Below are 23,866 nucleotides of genomic sequence, written 5' to 3' on the forward strand. Positions count from 1 at the left end.
CTGTCCTCTTCTGGCTGTGCTGGGTTTAAAGATTAAAGGAGTTAATGACATTTGGGCGACATCAATATTCAGCATGTTCAGACGACCAGCAGTCCTGAGTCTTTAGGCTGAATGTAGATAAGCTGCATAACCAGGCGGACAAGGACAGGGATGACCAGGTGGGCAGAGACAGAAGGAATCCTCAGCCAGCAACCAGCGCTGATGCGAAACCAATGGAGCACAAACTTGGATACACCTCAGCTGAGCAAGTAGATCATTGGCAAGAATCGGTATTGTGTCATTAGTTCGCCAGCATCGATGTAGAATTTGCTCACCAGATGTGACCCCTGGTAAACATTGCAGGTAATGAGACATGGAACCAAAAAAACAAAAGCATCAACAATCAGAGCAATAAGAAACATTAATTGCAGGGGATATATAACATGCAGAGTAAGAATAGACCAACAATGCAGCTGTAAAACGATGTAGCAAACCCTCATATACAGAGAGACCAATATAATTCCATGAGTTCCATGATAAATCCAATCTACACTGCACTACGGAAGGTGGGCAGATAGACTTACTATAACGTAGCTACTGAATGTAGTAGCCAGCTAGGTTTTTGTCTATTCTGAACCAAAAGGCATGCACGCATGCGTACTTCGAAAATCTAATAGTCGCAATATAACCGTAAAGTTTTATTTTAGGCCTACTATTATGTAGATACTGAAGGTTATAGCCAGTGATGTTTTTGTCTAATCGAAAAAAATCTAAATGCATACTTTGTTTTGACTATGAGGAGATACGATTGCGGAACCTATAGCTTGCAGGTCCACTTCTCTAAGCACTACACGATTTAACAAGGTAAGTCAGTCAGTCAGTCACTCCCTCAGTCAATAAGAGACATTCGCTCTTCTAGGCTGGCTCCGCTTACGCGGTCCTGCAATAATAATGCAATGGTCATTATTATAATTAAAATAACAGGCTAATAACAATGAGATCAAGAAGTTGGGGGGTGGGGTATGGAGCCCTGTGAATAGTGTGTAAGCAGGTGCCATTGCCCTGTTACAGTTTTTACATATTTTCTAGCCTTTTGGAGTAAGCACAATCCTAACATACAAAACAAATCCACAAGTCTGTTCTAAATAAATATAATGAAAAGCCCAAAGACAGGTCACAAGGAGCATAGCACTAATTTAAACCAGACATAGACCATTGTGATGTGCATGAATCTTGGAGTTCAAATGAATACATTATTATTAAACTAATACACAAAATATGCAACATAATTATATAGAAAAGCATATTTAACAGTTAATTAAATTGGGTTTTAATTACTTTTAATATCCATTGTTGTTTAATTGTGGTTAACACCAGTATGAATTGTTAACTTGGTCATTATGCACACACTGTAACTGTAACAACCTCATTATCTTTCATTCTGTAATGTGGCTTTTTCACACCAGGGTAATTTAGTTTCTGTGACATTAGACAGTGCCTAGGCTTGGGCTTCTTCTGAGGGGGTTTGGGTCGGACTGTGCACATATTTTCAGGCCAATGACATATTTGGGAAGGATGGAACTATGTAACTATTTTCTAACATTCTAGATCTAACATTGTGACCAACAAATTGCACCCCTATATGGTCGATTAGAAAATACTCTATCGAGGTATGTTTTGGAATATTTTTAATACTACTTAAGTTATGTTTTATTGTGATTAACAGTGTCAGATTTATATGTATATACATATATGCTAAACCACAACAATGGCCCTTAATAATGAACCAGAACAAACAATAGGGTATAAACAGTTTCACTGCTGAACCCCTAATAATAGCAGGGCTGTTGGGCACCTCTCATCTTGTGAGCCTGCCTATGAAGAGAGAGAGAGGACTGGCGTATACCACAGATTAAGTGATCCTCCTGAGGAGGAGGCACATTGAAGCAGATGCAGGGAAATGTGAGATGGTGTCAGTGAGACTGGCAATGACGCGTTCATGGCTGCAGAGAGCTGGCGAGGCCGCGGCCCTGGCTCTGACTCATCTCATCCCCACGGGGCCACCTTGCTGACGTCACTCTGCATGCTATCTCTGCTCCAACACTTGCAGACAGGCACACTTCAGCCCCCCACCTCTAAAAGACTCACACATCTATGTAAACTCGCTCCTGCAGTCTCACTCACAGCCTCTTGTATTCTTGTGCATATTACTGTTTATTACACTTGTAGATGTATACACTCTCTAACTGACGATTCCCTATTAACTAAAAATATTTTGGATACAGTGTTAGGAAGTGATGTGAATGATTCTGTAAATAGACATATAAAAACAATCACACTTGAATAGATTACCCATTGACTAGAAAAGTGTCAGTTTTATCAGTCTCCCACCTATGTACAGGTCTTATATTGCCTTAATTAAAACCTGTTATTTTAGACCTTTTATTTAAGAAAAGACAACACTAAAGGTCCCGAAATACATATTTTCTGCTTCCTGACAATTTGTGTCTCATTGGCTGTCAGAGAGAAGTAACTATGCACATAATGGTGATTTCAAAAAGGCTGCACCCCATTGTTCAGCAGGAATATTTGAAATGTTATTTAGAAATACAATTATTTAGCAATTTCAGAACATCCTTTGTGATCATATTAGATAAATAAACATACTTTACTAAGGTAAAGGTAAACTTTAAGGTTGTCATACCGAGTCATGCGAAGCAAATCGTCCCAAAATCCTATCAAGCAACTTTCCTGTAATTGTAACCTGTAATTTTTCCACAAAAAAGATCTCACAAATTGCTTCACTTTCCACCTTGCTTGCATAACTATGAACACTGCATATTTACAAAAGCACATTTATTTTGTGCAGAGTACCATCAAGATGCCTGCTGGTGTGGATGAGAATGTGTTTTGCTCTGAGTAACCTTAACTTTATATCGGTCCCAAAATTTAAATAATGTCATGAATGTTTTTCTATAGTGTACAGCACCTCCAAGGCTGCGATGGGAATTTCAGTTAAATGTCTGCAGCCTGGAGACTGTTTTGCACGTACATGAAACTCCTTCATTCCTCGCAATAAACACTAATTTCCTTACGTGCTAATGATAGTCTGAGCCAAACTCTTACAGGCATGGGTTGATGACCAGACTAGAGAATAAGCTAATAAATAGTTTGATAACACTCAACCCATTTGTAGAAATCACATTTGACAATAGAAATTATGTCTTCCAGGCAGGTAAGCTGTTACTGTTGTTTCTTGTGAATAAAATGTTTAACTAATTTGCTAAGTGAGGTAGCTATAGTAACAGTAGCTACCTAGGCTATGTCTGGCGCTTTATAGAGTGCTATTTATCAGCTAACGTCGCATTAGCTAAATAGCAATTTAGCGAACCAGCCTTACCAGCTATTCATCAGGACACCATTGCATCCATAGATTTTCAACCATTTGGACATAGCTGTAACCTGTTAGCATTGTTTATTGTGCATAAATAAATGTGTGTAACTAGGTTGCCAACTATGAGGCGAAATGTAAAGTAGCTAGCCCGGCTATGCCTGCTGCTATATATCAGCCAATTTAACAATAGCAGACTAGCAATTTACAGTTAGCATTCAAGAAATTATTATCGTTAAAATCTGTGTTTTGTATTGTACGTAAGGATAAACATACTTGCTAGGTATAAAATGGCTAGCTTCATGGCTGTGCATAATCCTTTCTGCTTTGCCATATCTGTCTCCATTTTATTTTTTGCCCCCGACATATTTGTCTTATTTTGGTGCAGATTTAGTGGTTGGTGGGTCTGGTTGCTTGCTTGCGATCTCATCTGCCATTGTTTTTCTCTGGCCAAGAAGCTACGCACTCACTATTTGAACAACATTTGGAAACGCCCCTATGGGCGTTTACAGCACTAGGCCATCAAGCTGCAAGTTGTTATTGGTTTTTCTTTTTGTTATGATGTCCTCCTCCACCAACAGACTTCTAAACAAGTTTAGAAAACCAAACTGCGGTCTAAAAAACGAGTTGATCCCATAGACTGTATATAAAATGGATGACGCCCTTTCGCTCTTTTCCATTGGTGAAAAATGAAGCCGCCAGTGTCCCGATACGACGCTGACATCTTGGACTTGCGTCTGCGCAGATAGCGATCTTGGGACCAGTTCTGCGCAGTAGTTATGCGCAGTAGCGAGCAGGAAGTAAAGCCGTGAAATCAACGGCCCCTCCCCTGTGCCCCGCCCTCACTCTCCCTCGCAGAATGCGCATACCGTAATCAATCGCAAGTCCAAGTACAGTACAACCTTTGCTTGTTAAACCTAGACGATATGTTATAGCCTAACTTACATCATGTTTAACCTTAATTTAGAATAGGCCTAATACAAAAATAATTGGTAACTTCTAGCTAACGATCACCTGCTAGCTATTAACGAGGCTTGTTGTCTTTTAGCTAACGTTAGCTAGCCCATTACATTTATTTACTAATTAAATAGCTTATAAATTTAACTTACCAAAAAAAATTCAAAGATCGATTGGAAATGCCAGATCGGTTAGCACAATGTACTGCAGAACAACCCATTATGTCCGTGTGAAATTATATAAATTATAGAAATTTTGAGATTAAATGTAAAGCTCCAATCTCCTCAGTCCTCCGAAGGAGGATGGCACTTCAGTGGCTCCTCGGCTCAGATAGCTGTCAATCAAAGCTGTGAATCACGACATCACACCACCGTTTTTAGAGCATTAAATAACTAACTAAAAACCAACTTATTTTAAAAACAAACTCTTGAATTTACATTAGCGTGATACAAACTACAGTAAATGACAGAAACCAGCTTCAGAAAAAAGATAATTGAAGGGTAATTTAATTGTTTAGTTGGTCTCGCGTCCCATTGAATAACATGGGGAGGGCGGGGTTTATGACCTATACTGGGACCACTCACCAGGGGGCGATCGAGACGTTTTGGCTTCACTTTTCAGGGCTTGTGCGGCACGCTTGGTTGATCCAGAGCTGTTACTTCACTGATATATAAAAATAGAAATGCTCAAAATCCTACAAATTGTACTTTTAAGAGTAAACCACACTCAGCAGACCTACAATTTTTTATTAATCAATAGACTAATTAATGGGAAATACATAAGAAAGAGCTAAGGGAAGAACTGGCAGATGACAGATGACGACTCATTTTCTGGTGAACAGCTCGATTCTAGCCGTTTGGGTCACTTAAATACAGACTAATAGCCCTGCACCCAAAAAGACTCAGAACGTTATGTTTTTACGTGAACACCAGCTCACCATAATCAACGCTGTCATCGCAAAGATAAATATAAATATAATCTTTATCGCAAATAATGAGAGCCAACAGCCTGGATGAAATGATTTGCGAAAACACAAAAAATTATGTCTTTATGGACATGGCTGTGGATGATATCCAACATGTTGGGAGGAAGTGAGATACCAACGGTAGCCGCTGAATTATAATCCAATTTGTTTTCCACACAGCTAGAGATGAATTTTGGAAAGTAGGGAAGGAGAACACCTTTCTAAAGATGAGAAAGCTATAGACGTTAATATAGGGCAGGAACTGTAACTTTTGATGATTGATAGACAGGTAGGCGGTACTTCTGGTTTGGAGGTGGGACTTCCTGTGTGACGTATGCAAGGGTCTGTCTTCCGGTGTGACGTATGGTCTGGGTGGTACTTCCTGTGTGATGTATCTTAGGGCTTGTATGTTCTGGTATGACATATGTATATCCGGGTAACGAAATATGGTATGGGGGTGTGTGGTTTGTAATTTATAGTGGCTTTGATGTTTAACAATAGGACTCCAGGGTTTGGGAATGTTAAATTCCCCAGACATTCAATGTTACGATAAGTAACGATAAGTTTGATGTTTAACAATAGTGTGCCAGGGGTTGGGATTATTTAATCCCTCAGGCAATCGATGTAACAATAAACTCTAAGTGTAAAAAAGATAACCAGTGGGTGGTACCTTTCATGTTTTACAACGCCATAGGTGGCTGGCATGGTCTGTGTATTTAAACCACACAGACCCCAGTTGTTAATCACTACCCTGAGGAAAGTTTACTTTACAAAACATGGTGGATTCTACAGCGATCAAAATTGGGTTTGAAACACCAGTGAAAGTTAACAGCTTAACTGCTGCACAGCAAGTTGGCAAGATAATACATTTGGGTGGCGATGACATAATGAAAATGCCACGCCGAAAGAACCCAAAGTTAGCTCTAATTTATCAACTACAACAGGATATTTTAGCACAGGAGTGGAAGTTGGAAGACGGGTGAACTGGTAGATACATTATCAACCCTGAGATACCAGAAGTTGCATTTTATGCATTGTCCGAAGGCAAGGTGTTTAAACAGGGATTGACTGATCAAATTACCTTTAGTGCTAGTTTATGGAGCACCTTTGAAAAGTATTTTATTTGGGGCCAAAGCAGGGCACACATAATACAGTAGATATATTGTTTAAAGTCATTGAAGGAATGAAGCAGTATGACTCTGTTAGATTAGAGCTATTTCCAGAACTGTTGGTATGTAAGTGTGACTGTGACTGCGCACTGTTCGACTAATGTACAACCCTGAAGCCCCGCCTTAAACTAACACAATCCTCAACACAGAATAAAAACAGACAGTCCGCCTGTGGCCATCAAGCAGCTGGCAGACTTTACGAAACGTCTCAAGAATACAACCAACCAGAGTTTGAAGAACCCAAGGCTGAGGACTGGCTGTGTGACGCCTTGGATGACTTTGCTGAATCCAGCAATACTGTTCCGGACCTTGACCCCTCGACTCAACAGTCAAAACCACCAAGAAACTACCATTGGCTTGACTGGCTTGGCACCCTCAGCTAGGATCTCAATCTATTATACCTGTCAAATGTTGACAAGTTATCACAAAATGAACAAATGCCTTACACCACAGGTTTTAAAGATCATCAAAGCAACATTGGGTATGATCCTGGAAAACGTTGTTGCAGCTATTCTCCACAAAGCATGCATCGGATGTGAAGTGGACAGAGAAGACAGTCTTGTCTCAACCCAAGACTGTCAATGTCATCATAATTATTTTTTTTTTTTACCAATTATGATAACAATGTGGAGGCATTTTTAACACTGCAACTGAAACGTGTTGGTCAAGGCTTTGAATGCATGTGGTTTTCAAGCACTGCTGACCGAAATTAATGTGGCAGCTAAGAATCTGCACAAACTCAAGTCGGAGCAGTACATCACACAGTGACTGAGTGAGAATAGGGATGAATACATGGATCAAGGCAATGTGGAAGCTGTATGCAACGCAGTAGAGTTTTGGTGCAACGAAACCAAACAGACTGTTTCAACAGTCTGTGCCTCTATTCTGAAATTCTTGCAAATTGTGTAACTCCAAAGACTTGAATAAAACAATGATAAACGTGTATTACTTCTTAGGTTGGCTTCCGGTTCGCGACCAAGGTGGCTGCGTAACCTCAAAGCTCTCCGACGGTTTTGCTAAAAAAAAAACTAAAACTTTTGAGATTTGACTACAAGTGAAATTTTACTAAATATGGAGGCTAAGTTTGCTACAAGGAGGAGAAAGACGAAGGGCACAGCACCTGTTACTGGGGATTTTCAACAGGACAGCCGAAGCTGCTCTCCGGCCCACGAGGCCGAGGGGCAAGAAATGAAGGAGGTTAGCTTGGAAAAGGTACTAGCCGAACTGAGATTTAAGACGTGACAACAAGCAACATCTTTCGGAGATACAACAAGACTTGCACAAGACAAATGGTAGGCTTGATGAAGCTGATGATCGAATTGAGGAGGTGGAAACAGGCATGCAGGCAGCTTCTTCGTTACTTACGCAACTTTTACAACGCCAGGTCAATATGGAGGCTAAACTTATTGACCAAGAGGGTCGCGCACGCCGAGAAAACATAAGGATTTACGGTATTCCCGAGGGGGCTGAAGAAAATAATATCGATAAACTGCTTCTGGATTGCCTGGATTTCCCCCAGGACACGCAGATCAAGATTGAAAGAGCCCTTGGTCCTAAGCCTGCTAACGTGCGATCAAAGCCTCGCTCCATCATTGTCAAGTTTGCGAGTTACAAAGTCAAAGAAGAAGTTATACGTAGAGCCTGGCAGAAGGGACAAGTGCAATACAAAGATGACCACTTATGTGGACTACGATTACCCACCAGCTATTATCAAGAAACGTGCGCAGTACAATCAGGCAAAGGTGTTGAAGGAGAGGAAAATTAAGTTCCAAACTCCCTACCCTGCAAGACTACGCGTCTTCTATGGAGATGAGACCTGCCTGTACCAGACCGCGGCGGAGGCAACGTCAGACATGGCATCACGGGGGCTCCCAGTCAAAGTTATCAGTCCCTCGGTCAGCTCGTACCAGCGGGACATACGACGGCTTTCATCTTGGCAGGTGGCTGGAGACCAGGACGCAGTTACACCGAGAGGCACACGCTCCCAGGAGGATGATGAACCTCGGCAGCGGTTTAAAGAAAAGCTGCAGGAATTCAGACATCTACCCCTTACTACAGATAAGTGATTCCCAACAGAACGCATTTAGACTGCTGCTTGTTCGAATAAGTCAATAGAAGTTGTCCTTTTAGTTTTAGCTGTTCCTTTGTTCTACTCCTAACTAATTGTAAACTAAAATGTCGGGGTATACGAACATTGTGAAGACTGGCTAAAATCATAATGCAGCCAATACAGTGGGCCCCACGCTACGTGATGAGTGGGTTTTCCCCTGAAAGGTGCTCTAACATCTAAGGTTCAGTTCATTGGAACCTCTGATATGGAAGCAAACCTTGTTCGTGTTATAGGTGTGCATTACTTTTATTTGTTTTTGTATGGATACGTATTCAGTTAAAAACTTAGGAAACCATGGCTGACAAACGTACTCTAAAATGTGCATAATTTAATGTGAATGGGGTTCTTAACCCCATTAAGAGAAATAAAGTATTGTCTAAAATGAGAAAGGAAAAAGTACAAATTGCTATGTTACAAGAAACACATCTTAATTCACTGGAACACGAAAAATTTAAAAGAATGGGTTTTTCTAAAATATATTACCTATAAATCAGGTCATAGACGGGGTGTGGCTACTCTAATATCACAAAGAGTGCCATTTGAACATTTATCTGAAACTACAGACAAAGAAGGGAGATTCTCACTGATAACTGGTAGAATAGATGGAGTCCAAATAACACTGTTGAATGTATACGCTCCCCCAGACAGTGACATTTCATTTTATAGAAAACTATTTGATTTAATGGAGTCCAACATGCACTGGGAACAAGTCTGACTTACTGCCGGCAATGCGGACCAAGCTCCTGCTTCGGTCGTACAGGGACCTGACAGCCCTTAGCAAAGGACTCAGGACCCCATATTCCCGAAGCACCCTCCACAGGATGCCGCGAGGGACACAGTCAAATGCCTTCTGAAAATCCACAAAACACATGTGGATTGTTTGGGCAAACTCCCATGAACCCTCCAGCACCCCGTAGAGGGTATAGAGCTGAGGGCTGCCCTTTGTCGCCGGTTCTGTTCGTAATTTTTATGGACAGAATTTCTAGGCGCAGCCAGGGACCAGACGGTGTCAGGTTTGGGGACCACACGATTTCGTCTCTGCTCTTTGCGGATGATGTTGTCGTGTTGGCCCCTTCAAACCAGGACCTTCAGCATGCACTGGGACGGTTTGCAGTCGAGTGTGAAGCGGTGGGGATGAAAATCAGTACCTCCAAATCCAAGGCCATGGTCCTCAGTCGGAAAAGGGTGGCTTGCCCACTTCAGGTTGGTGGAGAGTGCCTGTCTCAAGAGGAGGAGTTTAAGTATCTAGGGGTGTTCTTCACGAGTGAGGGAAGGATGGAAGGGGAGATTGACAGACGGATCGGTGCAGCTTCTGCAGTAATGCGGTCGATGTATCGGTCTGTTGTGGTGAAGAAAGAGCTGAGTCGTAAGGCGAAGCTCTCGATTTACCGGTCAATCTACATATGGGCTGAAATATGTGCCACCAGAAACTGAATTTGAATCATTTATATTTGAATTTGAATTGCTAAACTTGAATAATTGCATTGAAAAACTGAATTTGAATCACAATTTGAAATTGAATTTATTTGTTTGGATCCGAAGTCCAATAAAATGTGATCCTCACTGAAAATTACACTCTATATATCTTCACATTCATTTCTCACAATTCAGATTCAGTTCTCAAATTCAATTTCAAGTTACTGAGACAGACATCCGGGTAGTTGGAGGATGAAAGAGCAATCGAGCGCAGATCGATAGATAGCGTTCATTGGCGCATAGGACTCATCTCGGGCCAATCAGCACCTACGTTTTGGAGCATAGTACCTGAAACAAGGAAGAAGCTCTTGCCTTGCCAGTGGCCGGCCTTGACCCAGAACGGCGTGACCACCATGGATTCGGCTGGGACAAATACGGTAATTACATTTTAACATATCTACGATCTAACGATATTTTGTTTAACTGTCGTTAATGTTATAGCTGTTTTGTAGAAACGTTTCGTTTAGTCCACGAGCATACACAAATCATGTTTACAATTACGTTAGAGGACTAGCTAGCACCATTGTTCTATATTTATGACTAGCACGATAGCATTGTTTTAGCTATTATTTTAGCAACGCAGCAAGGAGCGCTGGAGCTAGTCTACAAACAGCAGTGCGTACAATAACACATTTTTTTTACTGTCAGTGAATAGCACCGAGTGAAAGTCAATGATTTCTTTATATCTAGTGGCAGTGATCATGACGTTAGCTCAGATAAGTACCGGTTAACTTAGTAAGAAGATCTAGAAATAGAAGGCATCGTGCTAGCTAACTTGCCAGTCCCACCTGTGACTTAAAACAACCCAGCTGTTCTTTTGGAGATTAATTTTCGACCAACTTATGCTGTGATCTGCACAAAGTTTAGCAAGGTGAAACGTTATAGTGATTCTGGGCATGATCCAACCAGTTACAAATTAGTTTTTACTGTTAACATGGTATAGGAAACATATCTGGCAATATTGTTACATTCATAACTAGTTGGCTTGTAGTCACAGAACAAATATAATTGGTTTGCTACTATTCCTTAATTTTGGTGGTTCCTCATCCATCGCCTCCATCACGTTTGATATCAAATTGACATGAAATCTATAGCAATCAGTGATGATTGAATCTGTTTATGATAAAGCAATTACATTTCTTTGCAATGAAAACCTACTACTTTCAACCTTTACCACTTCTAGATTATGTTACCAGCTACCTCTCTGTAGCTCACATCTCCTATTTGGAATATTATTAGTTCCACAATAAATATTAATACCCCACTATTAATGTATGAAATAATGTCATCTAATACATAGTATGTCAGTGATTCTCAGTGATATCCTAAAAGAATAGCTCCAGCTGATGAAATGGGTTGCATTACTAGATGATGTATGTTAACAATTCATTAATACTATCTTCTGTTGGTTTTAGGGAATCCAAATTGAGGATATTGATTGGGAGAGCTCAGGGCTCTCTCATAACTCTGCCAACACAGGTATTACCATGCCAGAAATGGAATGTCCATTGAAGACCGAGAACGCTACACCTTGCTATTGATCCCCTTTGTCATTCAAATAGTTTTGGAAAATACATTTATTTGACCACACTCGCACATGCATTGTACTTACTTCACCATCATTGACAGTCATGCCTGTGCCAATCAGAGGACTAAAGGCTTTTAATAATTCATGATTGCTTAAGTCCAGTCTAGGACCCCATGTATCCAGGCACCTTATAGTCCACCTTCTATATAGTCCACCAAATGTTTTAAATCGGACTTCTGTCTCGCTGACACAAACACAGGGAAGCGGGAAAGAACGTAGTGAAGGACATCTTCTCTGACAAACATTGGAAATGCTTTTTGTGGTGTAATGTGGCTAACAATGATTTATGATCTAAAATATCAAATCAATTAGCCATGCACACTGGGTCATTTAATACACCCATGAACAGTGAATTGGGTTAACATATACGAACTGGATTTGACAACAAATGAAATAAAAGACTGCACAAATATCTTATCTATTCCTATTTGAGTCTGAATGTACAGGTGCTGGTCATAAAATTAGATCATCAAAAAGTTGATTTTCTTTCAGTAATTCCATTCAAAAAGTGAACCTTGTATAATGTATACATTAATTCCACACAGACTGATATATTTCATATGATATTTCTTTTAATTTTGATGATTATAACCGACAACTAATGAAAATCACAAATTCAGTATCTCAGAAAATTAGAATATTAAGACCAATACAAAAAAAGGATTTTTAGAAATGTTGGTCAACTGAAAAGTATGAACATGAAAAGTACAGCACTCAATACTTAGTTGGGGCTCCTTTTGCCTGAATTACTGCAGCAATGTGGCGTGGCTTGGAATCGATCAGTCTGTGGCACTGCTCAGGTGTTATGAGAGCCCAGGTTGCTCTGATAGTGGCCTTCAGCTCTTCTGCATTGTTGGGTCTGGCGTATCACATCTTCCTCTTCACAATACCCAATAGATTTTCTATAGGGTTAATTAAGGTCAGGCGAGTTTGCTGGCCAATTAAGAACAGGGATACCATAGTCCTTAAACCAGGTATTGGTAGCTTTGGCACTGTGTGTAGGTGCCATGTCCTGTTGGAAAATGAAATCTGCATCTCCATAAAGTTGGTCAGCAGCAGGAAGCATGAAGTGCTCTAAAATTTCCTGGTAGACGGCTGCGTTGACCTTGGACCTCAGAAAACACAGTGGACCAACACCAGCAGATGACATGGCACCCCAAACCATCACTGACTGTGGAAACTTTACACTGGACTTCTGTGCCTCTCCTCTCTTCCTCCAGACTCTGGGACCTTGATTTTTCCTTTGCAGGTGTTTTGAGTTAATTAGCTGATTAGAGTGTGGCACCAAGTGTCTTCAATATTGAACCTTTTCACAATATTTTAATTTTCTGAGATACTGAATTTGGGGTTTTCATTAGTTGTCATTTATAATCATCAAAATTTAAAGAAATAAACACTTGAAATATCAGTCTGTGTGGAATGAATGCATACATTATACAAGTTCCACATTTTGAATGGAATTACTGAAATATATCAACTTTTTGATGATATTCTAATTTTATGACCAGCACCTGTATATGCATATTTGAAACTGAAACATTTAACTTAAACCTGATGAAATGCCTGCCCTAGATGGAAGGCCTCTGTCATCACTTGTTTGAACTCAGTAGAAGTTTGCATATGCTTAACAGCCAGGTGGATTGTATTACTACATGCAGCGACTGTTGAGTAGCAAACTGTATGTGAACCATACAAGATGTCACAGGTGTGATTGAACAGCATAAAGACTGAAGTTTTTTCTTCGGGTAAGACAGGAATGTGGCCCTGTCCTGTGAACCACTGGAGAAACGTACTGGGGGACAGGTGACCTGGATAGTCTACGGTGTCACCCACCTCTGGATGTTCACCTTTTCAGAGACAGAAAGCAAACAACCACGTTAAATATTTGGTTTACCTTTACCAGCACAGAGGTACATAAGTACTTACAATGATAATGAAATCTACATGGAAACTTAAATATTACCAAATAAAAAATTACAAAGTGGGATGTTTTCCATATTCCAAAGAAAATGTATTGCAAAAAGTTACTAAAGTAAATGGCTAGCTATATCAATATAAAATAAAATAATACAACAGGCACTATATAGACCACAATACCATATGCACTATTACATTTAATATAAACATGAATGTTTTTACACTAAGTTGACCAAGTATGATGTTATTATATAGTGGCAAGCACGGTTTTCTAGCTACTAGCCCATATTTATTGTAGCGCTAGCTAGATAATGCTCTCAACAAAATAATGAAAGTACTACTGGATTGGTAGTTTTAAAAACCGTCCCTTTTTATTTTCTCTGTAAATACGGAGAACAGCCAGCTTTCTTTCTTTTGTGTTCAAGTCAACCGGAATTAGCTATGCATTCAATTAAAATGAATAGGGCTAGTGCTATGGTGTAATTGCCCTGAAGTTTATGGCCTTACATTATGCTAACACCTGCCAAACACAGCGACACAGACACGCTTACTACTCTCCCTCCCTCCCTCTCAGTAAGCAGTACCCTGACGGTGTCAATGACAATCACAAGGAGTAGTTAAATAATCACGCTGAAGACATGACCAGTCTACTTGCCGGCGGGTAGTACTAGCTACGTTTGCAACAACATTTTCACCGGAGGAAGAGGCAAACGCTTAGAAATAATAAACACCAGGCAAAGATGTTACCAGAGCTAGTAGGCTACCATAAAAACCCGGGATAATAGCTACTGTGTTTGCAAAGTCGAGAGAAAGATTGAATTTCCCCTGTTTCTACAAAACAGATATATCATTAACAACAGTTATACGATCGTTAGATCGTAGATATGTTAAATTTTAATTACCGTATTTGTCCCAGCCGAATCCATGGTGGTCACGCCAGTCTGGGCGTTCTGGGTCAAGGCCGGCCACTGGCAAGGCAAGAGCTTCGTCCTTGTTTCATGTACTTGTACTATGCTCCAAAACGTAGGTGCTGATTGGCCCAAGAGGAGTCCTATGCGCCAATGAACGCAATCTATCGATCTGCGCTCGATTGCTCTTCCTTCATCCTCCAACTACCCGGATGTCTGTATCAGTAACTTGAAATTGAATTTGAGAACTGAATCTGAATTGTGAGAAGTGAATGTGAAGATATATAGAGCGTGTAATTTTCAGTGAGGATCACATTTTATTGGACTTCGGATCCAAACGAATAAATTCAATTTCAAATTATACAATTCAGATTCAGTTTTTTAATGCAATTACTCAAGTTTAGCAATTCAAATTCAAATATAAATGATTCAAATTCAGTTTCTGGTGGCACATATTTCAGCCATAGACTGTATATATAATGGACGACGCCCTTTCGCTCTTTTCCATTGGTGAAAAATGAAGCCACCAGTGTCCTGATACGGCGCTGACATCTTGGACTTGCGTCTGCGCAGATAGCGATCTTGGGACCAGTTCTGCGCAGTAGTTATGCGCAGTAGCGAGAAGGAAGTAAAGCCCTAAAGCCGCGAAATCAACGGCCCCACCCTTGTGCCCCGCCCTCACTCTCCCTCGCAGAATGCGCACACCGTAATCAATCGCAAGTCCAAGTACAGTACAACCTTTGCTTGTTAAACCTAGACGATATGTTATAGCCTAACTTACATCATGTTTAACCTTAATTTAGAATAGGCATAATACAAAAATAATTGGTAACTTCTAGCTAACGATCACCTGCTAGCTATTAACATGGCTATTAACGAGGCTTGTTGTCTTTTAGCTAACGTTAGCTAGCCCATTACATTTATTTACTAATTAAATAGCTTATAAATTTAACTTACCTAAAAAAATTCAAAGATCGATTGGAAATGCCAGATCGGTTAGCACAATGTACTGCAGAACAACCCATTATGTCCGTGTGAAATTATAGAAATTTAGAGATTAAATGTAAAGTTCCAATCTCCTCAGTCCTCCGAAGATTCAGTGGCTCCTCGGCTCAGATAGCTGTCAATCACAGCTGTCAATCACAGCTGTGAATCACGACGTCACCCCACCGTTTTTAGAGCATTAAATAACTAACTAAAAACCAACTTATTTTAAAAACAAACTCTTGAATTTACATTAGGGTGATACAAACTACAGTAAATGACAGAAACCAGCTACGGAAAAAAGATAATTGAAGGGTAATTTAATTGTTTAGTTGGTCTCGCGTCCCATTGAATAACATGGGGAGGGCGGGATTTATGACCTATACTGGGACCACTCACCAGGGGGCGATCGAGACGTTTTGGCTTCACTTTTCAGGGCTTGTGCGGCACGCTTGATTTCAGCCCATAATCTACATTCCTACTCTCACCTATGGTCATGAGCTTTGGGTCATGACCGAAAGGACAAGATCCCGGATACAGGCGGCTGAAATGAGCTTTCTCCGCAGGGTGGCTGGGAGATCCTTTAGGGTGAAAAGCTCGGTCACCCGGGAGGAGCTCAGAGTAGAGCCGCTGCTCCTCCACATCGAGAGCGGTCAGCTGAGGTGGCTTGGGCATCTGTTCCGGATGCCTCCTGAACGTCTTCCCGGGAAGGTGTTCCGGGCCCGTCCCACCAGGAGGAGACCCCGGGGAAGACCTAGGACACGCTGGAGGGACTATGTCTCCCGGCTGGCCTGGGAACGCCTCGGTGTCCCCCCGGAAGAGCTAGAGGAAGTGTCTAGGGAGAGGGAAGTCTGGACATCTCCGCTTAGACTGCTGCTGCGACCCGGCCCCGGATAAGCGGAAGAAGATGGATGGATATTTGATTTAATGGCACAATCAACTGGTATACTTATTTGTGGAGGGGATTGGAATATTCGACTTAACTTAGGCTTGACTCCTCAAGACAGATTCCCCAAACATCTTTGCAGAAGAAAATGAAGATCCTCATGTCAGAATATGGTATTGTGGACATTTGGAGGGATTTACACCCAACAAACCGTGATTATACCCACTTCTCCCATGTATACTCTAGAATTGATTATTTTTTCATTTTTAAGGGGGATCGCCATAGGGTATGTAACTGCAAGATTGAAAACACTGATCTTTCTGACCATGCTCCTCTATTGCTAAACGTAGAAAAAAATGATGATTGCAAAAACACACAGTGGAGGTTGAATACAAGTGTACTGAATGATCTACAATTTTCCACATTAATCAAATCTGACATACAAACATTCCTAAAAGAAAACCTTAATGGTGAGGTGAGCCCAGAAATTGTCTGGGACACATTGAAAGCGGTTATGAGGGGCCAAATTATATCATTTTGTGTCCAGAAAAAAAGAGCTAGGCAAGTTAGATTATCAGAGTTAACTATGGAATTAAAAGAGCTAGAGGGAAAACATAAGAGAGAATTAAAACTGGAGCTTAATATTAAGATGAAAATATTGAGAAAAAATATGAATGCACTATATTTACAATGCCATATCAAGGCTTAAAACAATCAAATCTCTGGGTCCAGGCGGATTTACGTCCAAATGGTATAAAAAACTTAAAATGGAGCTATCACCATTCCTCCTTCAAATATTTAATCAGGCTCTAAAAGAGGGTAAGATGCCACCATCATGGAAACAGGCCACTATATCTGTTATTCACAAAGAGGGAAAGGACCGGCTTAATTGTAGTTCTTACGGACCTATTTCTGTTCTTAATATTGATTACAAGCTTTTCACATCAATCCTTTCGAAAGAGAATTAAAGAGATACTTCTACTGATCAGACAGGATTTATCCTGCAAAGACAAACTCATGATAATATAAGATGTACATTACACATACTAAACCATATTAAAAAACACCAAACACAAGCTGCAGTGATTAGCCTTGACGCCGAAAAAGCTTTCGACTCCGTAAACTTAGAGTACTGGAGAGATTTGGTTTTCACTCAGATTTTGTTAAAGTGATCAGGGCACTATACACAAAACCAACTGCACAGATAAAAATAAATGGTCATTTATCAAATACAATTGAACTAGAACGCAGGACAAGACAAGGGTGCGGACTCTCCCCTTTACTCTTCGCCCTTTATATAGAACTGCTAGCTCAATTAATAAACAGTATAAAAGGTATAAATATTTCTGGTGATGTGCAGAAGCTGGCGCTATACGCCGATGATGTGTTATTGTACATAAGTGCACCAAATACATCACTTCCCAAAGTATTTCAGACTCTAAGTAGCTTTGGTGATTACGCTGATTAAAAACTAAATGTAAACAAAACACAGATATTGACATTTAATTATAATCCTCCAAAAACAATAAGCGATGAATTAAATCTTAAATGGGATCGGACCGTATTAAAATACCTAGGTATCTTAATCCCCAAAGATATAACCATTATAGCTGAGTGTAACTATGATGATCTTGTGAATAAAATAAAACTTGATATAAAGAGATGGACCATCACTACCTTTATGATTCTAATACAAAGAATCGAATCTGTAAAAATTAACCTATTACCAAGATTTCTATTTTTGTTCCAAACTCTCCCAGCAGAAATTACAAAAAAGGGGGGGGGTATGGCTGTACCACATCTTAGAAATAATTTCTACTCTGCACAAATTAAACCCCTGATGAATCTATGTAATACAAACTACCGTGCTAGATGGAAAGACATTGAAGTACTTCTTATGTCAGAACCACCTTTAATGTCAATACTGGGGAATAAAGGCTTAGAAAGGACTCTAGGTAAGATTAAAAACACTTGGTTGAAATCACAATTAAAAATCTGGACGGAGGCTTAACATCAATATACATTACACGGTAATCTGAAGATAATAAGATGGTGTGCCTACAACCCTGATTTTAAACAGATGTTGGATTCCAGAACTGGATATCTCAGGGTATAACAACACATTTCTCATTAATAGATAAAGGGAAAGGGAAAGATTCCAAACATTTAAAACCAGTTATAATCTGGAGAAACAGAACTTTTACAAATATCTACAAATACGCCATTATCTCAATCAAGAAGTTATTAGATCCCTGGATGTGCAGGAACCAGTGCTTCAGGAAATATTGATGGCATACCAGGCAAAAGTTAAAAAAGGTATTGTTTCATGGCTGTATAAGGGATTTATGAATAAACAAACAAATTCAACATTATATGTGAAAACAAAATGGGAAAGGGAAAGTAACATGAAAATAACTGATGAGGAGTGGGAATGGTTGCTGCATATCACAGTGGAAATGTACAAACTCATATTCATGGAGGGAATTTGGTTGGAAATGCTTGATCAGGTTTTTCATTACTCCAAAACAGAAAATTTCTGGTTCCAGGGAGGAGACTAGATGCTGGAGGCAGTGTGGAAGTGAAGATGCCAACCATTGGCATATATTCTGGGATTGTCCAGTAATAAAACAATATTGGATAGAGATACACAAAGATATCGAAAATATTCTTAACATGAAAATACCCTTCAAGTTTAACAATTTTCTTTTGGGTAACACAGACTTTTTACCAGATTATGCAAAGTATCTGTTCAGAATTTTCATTATTGCCTGTAAGAAAACTGTTACCAGACACTGGCTCCTCCCTGATCCCCCTACTCTGGAAAGATGGATAGAATGTGTTAATGAAATCTACCAGATGGAAAGGCTAACATTTTCACTCTGTTTGCAGATGAATACATTTGTAGTTTTATGGTCACAATGGGTATCCTATGTTAATCAAACACTACATGCAGGAATGTTGTCTTGATTGTTTTCAAGACAGTGGTAATCAAGTGTTACTTCTATTGTACTGTTTTTTTCTTTTTTTCTTTTTCTATACGTATTAGAGATTTGTCATATAGTAATGCATCCTTTGTTTTGTGTTCTAATGTGTTTGTTATATTTACAGAAATCAGAATGTTGGGAATGGAGAACTGTGGTCTTGATCACAAACTAGAACTGTGACCATATGGTAAATGTAAATCAGCTATTGTATTGCTCCCAATGTTTAAAAAATAAAATGTGTATTACTTCTCATTATTGACCCAATGCTGTACGATGTCTGAACAAGTTATGAAAAGTATTCACTACGACCCAAACCCTGGTGCTCACATGGGATGAGAGGGTTTGAAAAGAGAAGTGTCTGTCTGTCATTGGTATCAAGAGATCCCCAAATTTTCTGAAGTACTACAGTGAGGGTAAAAATTATTTGATCCCCTGATGATTTTGTACATTTGCCCACTGACAAAGAAATCATCAGTCCATCATTTTAATGGTAGGTTTATTTGAACAGTGATGCCAAAGAGCTACATTTTGGTCTCATCTGACCACAACACTTTCACCCTGTTCTCCTCTGAATCATTCAGATGTTCAATGGCAAACTTCAGACGGGCCTGTACATGTGCTTTCTTGAGCACATTTCTTGTGGGCGCTGCAGGATTTCAGTCCTTCACGGCGTAGTGTGTTACCAGTTGTTTTCTTGGTGACTTTGGTCCCAGCTGCCTTGAGATCATTGACAAGATCCTCCTGTGTAGTTCTGGGCTGATTCCTCACTTTTCTCATGATCATTGCAACTCCACTAGGTAAGATCCTGCATGGAGTCCCAGACCGAGGGAGATTCAGTTATTTTGTGTTTCTTCCATTTGCGAATAATCGCACCAACTGTTGTCACCTTAAGAGTGTGCTCCTTATCTCAGCTCATTACCTGTATAAAAGACACCTGGGAGCCAGAAATCTTTCTGATTGAGAGGGGATCAAAAACTTACTTCACTTATTAAAATGCAAATCAATTTATAACATTTTTGACACATTTTTCTGAATTTTTTTGCTGTTATTCTGTCTTTCACTGTTCAAATCAACCTACCATTAAAATTACAGACTGATCATTTCTTTGCCAGTGGGCAAACAAAATCAGCAGGTGATCAAATACTTTTTTCCTTTAAAAAAATGCCATTACCTTGTTACGCAGATCTTTTGACACTACTTTTCTGCTCCCCATGGCTAGCCTGCTCAGTGCATCAACGTGAGAGCCAACAAACCCATTGCCTATTTATACACAGACACTAATTGCAATTTAAAAAGCCACCTTAAAGGTGGGAATTTCACCTTTAATTGCCATTTTCACCTGTGTGTGTCACCTTGTGTGTCTGTAACAAGGCCAAACCTTCAAGGGTATATACACTTTTGATCAGGGCCATTTGGGTGCTTTCTGTTATCATTATGATTTAAAAAGGAGCCAAACAACTATGTGATAATAAAGGGCTTCATATGATCACTATCCTTAAATAAAAGACAGTTTTTGCATGATCAGTTATATATTTAAAATCAATTCCAATATTTCACAATTCCGGCCCGGGTATGCAAACTGTACAAAGAAAGCTTTGGTTGATTGATAATGAGTTGCGGGGGGAGTGGTACTTCCAGTACCACCAACTTGATTTCAACGCCAGTGCCTTGGTCCAGTCTCCTTGTTTAAGCACATGCATGGTTTGCCTATAAGTGACATGAATAAGGTATTGAAAAACCGAGAGGGTTTTTTGGAAAAATACTAGTGAATATGATATTATCATGTGTATTATCAACATGATATCAATATAATATTTTTTAAATATCACGGTTATCATCAATACCGGTATATCGCAACACCCCTAGTTGTATTCACTCTTAGAGAAGCTGGATAGACGTGTGCTCAACAAAGACACTGATTCAGTGATCTTTGTCACATTGTTCTTAACTAGCCTGTGTGTGTCTTATGCTGCCGTTTTTTTAAACCTCTTTTCTAAACATTGTTTTCAGGTCATGAAGTTTTCTGTAGTTTTGTTCCCGGAGGAGGATAACTGTGTGGCAGTAGTTCCACGCTTGTGGCTCAAAGGGGGAGTTTGCTACTGGCCACCACACAGCATCACCAGTAGGATGTTTGCCAGAACTTGTTCACCACCTGAAGACACCTGGGAGGCTGTCCCTTATAAGCTCATCAAGCATGCAGGTCAATTAGAAAACGTAATAATTTGAAACTTGGAATGAAAATATGTTTTGCAGGGTAAATGCTTACAAAACCTTAACTTTTCCTAGACACGTGAGAGACCGGACATGTGTATCGCCATAGGAGCGAAAATCGTTTGAGCATGGGCCCCTACCACCCCAAGGACGCACATCTACACTACAACACCCTGTGAATTGCAGCCCTGGAGGTATGTGAATTACATGTTGATCTCGTAATTGCTGCAATGTTTACTTGGTTTCACCATATTTACCTGTTCACCAACTTTTACGTTTATTTTTAGGATGGAGCAAGCACAGTATTCCAAGGCACCAGAGAGGTACTCCACCCCACCATGTGGAGGACTGCTACATAGGTATGTGTGGGTTCATTCACTTAACCCAGATGCTTAACTTGTTATTAAAGCATGTTGCTTCCAATTTTATTTGTCAATTTCAATTTAATTTTAAGGGCAAGAAGGCAGGGGTAGGGGGAAGTTTTAGCTCTGCACATGAAGGTAATAATGAACATTTTGGCGGACACTGCGATTTGAGTTCTGATTGTAAAATAACCAGATATTTAAGACTGAATAATTAACTGTGTCTTTACTTTCAGAACATTTGGAGATGATCAAGCGGCTGACTGAAGAGAAGATCGAGCTGAGGGCACAGCTGACTCTACAATCAGGTAAAAACAAGACTACATTTATGCTAGCATCTTGTCTTCATGAAACTGCATTTGTCTGAACGTGTGCCCTTTACTAAAATGCAATACTGTACAGCCTTTCTGAAATGACATGTATATGGCAGTTTTGTTAATTTCACTATTAAGCCATTGACATTTCATTGTGCTTTTTAGCTTCTGATAAACGTCTGACTGAAGAGAATGTCAAGCCGAGGGCACAGCTGGCTCTACAATCAGATAAAAACAAAACTATAGTTGCACATGTTGTCTTCATGAAACATTTTGTTTGTCTTGAATGTCATGCAATTCTCAAAATCATGTCAGACCATTTAAGTACAATATCTGATTATTGTATTACAGGAGCCATAAGGAAGAATCCTTTCCAACCGGGATGCCACTTTCCAACCGGGATGCCACTGACGAGGCTGTCCAGAACCAGGTCCCCATGTACCAGAAAGGGGCAGCTGGCTGTGCAGGTGGGAGAAGATGCAGCGGTACAAGTGATCTGCTGTGAATATGAATTACATCTCCAGCACAACCAATATTGCTGCTAATCTACAGTACTTTTTTTTTCTCTAACTGCTGCTATGTACAGCTATGTATATGATCGCATTATCCTCTTAATATATTTAAAGCTGTGTGTGAATGTTTTTAATTCTTACTGTAGTTGTGGTGTGCTCTCCCACCATTCATAAGCTTATTGCACTTATTGCTCCATAATATTCAATAACTATCGATTGCTGCTAGGCCATACTTACGTATATTACTGCCATTCTAGCCTTGTTTATTTTTAATTGTATTGTGTTCATTTGGTACTTTTTCACATCCAAATACTGTAATTTTACTATATCTGTTGCTGGACACATTGTCTTGCAAAATTAGATTTGTTTAAAATTATTATTTCAATTAATTTGCATGTGTTTATTTTGTATGCTTGCTGTATAATGAATGTTTTTTTTGTATGCATCTTGCACTATTCTAAATAAATTGTTTAGATTTTATTCAGTTCATTGTCATTAGTGATATGACCAAAATTATTGTAAAGGATTATTATATGCTGTCAGAGATTTTTGGCCACTTTTTGTAAAAGTGGTGCTATCAAGCCGAGGAATGATCCCTGAAAATTGTATGTCATTTATGTGCAGATTTGTGTCACTTCATCAAAGACCCCTCCCTTAAAATTTTGAATTTAATTGCGAACTGAGTTATGATAGGGATTTTACTTATAGATTATGCACAAATAAACAGCATTTTACACACCTAGTCCAAAATGGAATAATTAAATATGGTGGGTTTATTGCAGAAGTCTCAAGCTAGGTGCATCATTGGGACATTAAAATGAGCTTCACAAAGCTATTGTTAATAAAAATCTAAAAGCAAAGTATTTTTTTTTTGCCACTAAATCTTGAATCAAAAGGATCTGTCTTACTGTGAATGACAATAGTGTCACAGTGAAGTTGAATACAAACAGAAAGTTTCTAAGTCCTATGAACTCTAAGTCCTATGAACAAAATGAAATATATTTTTATTAATAAATATTTTGACTGGATAAAAATAGCATTAGTGGATACATGTAGATCAACTATTAGTTTTCATAGTTAAAAAAGCTAGCATCCTTGCAGCAAAATGGAAATGGATTCCAACAATTTAGCATTGCAGGCTTAATTGACAGATT

At 39.5% G+C, this 23,866-nt stretch overlaps 1 long non-coding RNA gene across 1 annotated transcript; it reads left to right on the top strand.

Moving 5' to 3' along the window:
* The first annotated feature begins 21,471 nt into the window (after positions 1-21,471).
* Positions 21,472-21,854, top strand: LOC109616612. The gene is made up of 3 exons (XR_002197816.1): positions 21,472-21,513; positions 21,600-21,718; positions 21,812-21,854. It is a non-coding gene; the product is annotated as an uncharacterized LOC109616612 (long non-coding RNA).
* The last annotated feature ends 2,012 nt before the right edge of the window (positions 21,855-23,866 follow it).

Source organism: Esox lucius, chromosome 2 (genome assembly GCF_011004845.1).
Source record: "Esox lucius isolate fEsoLuc1 chromosome 2, fEsoLuc1.pri, whole genome shotgun sequence".
Classification (NCBI taxonomy): domain Eukaryota; kingdom Metazoa; phylum Chordata; class Actinopteri; order Esociformes; family Esocidae; genus Esox; species Esox lucius.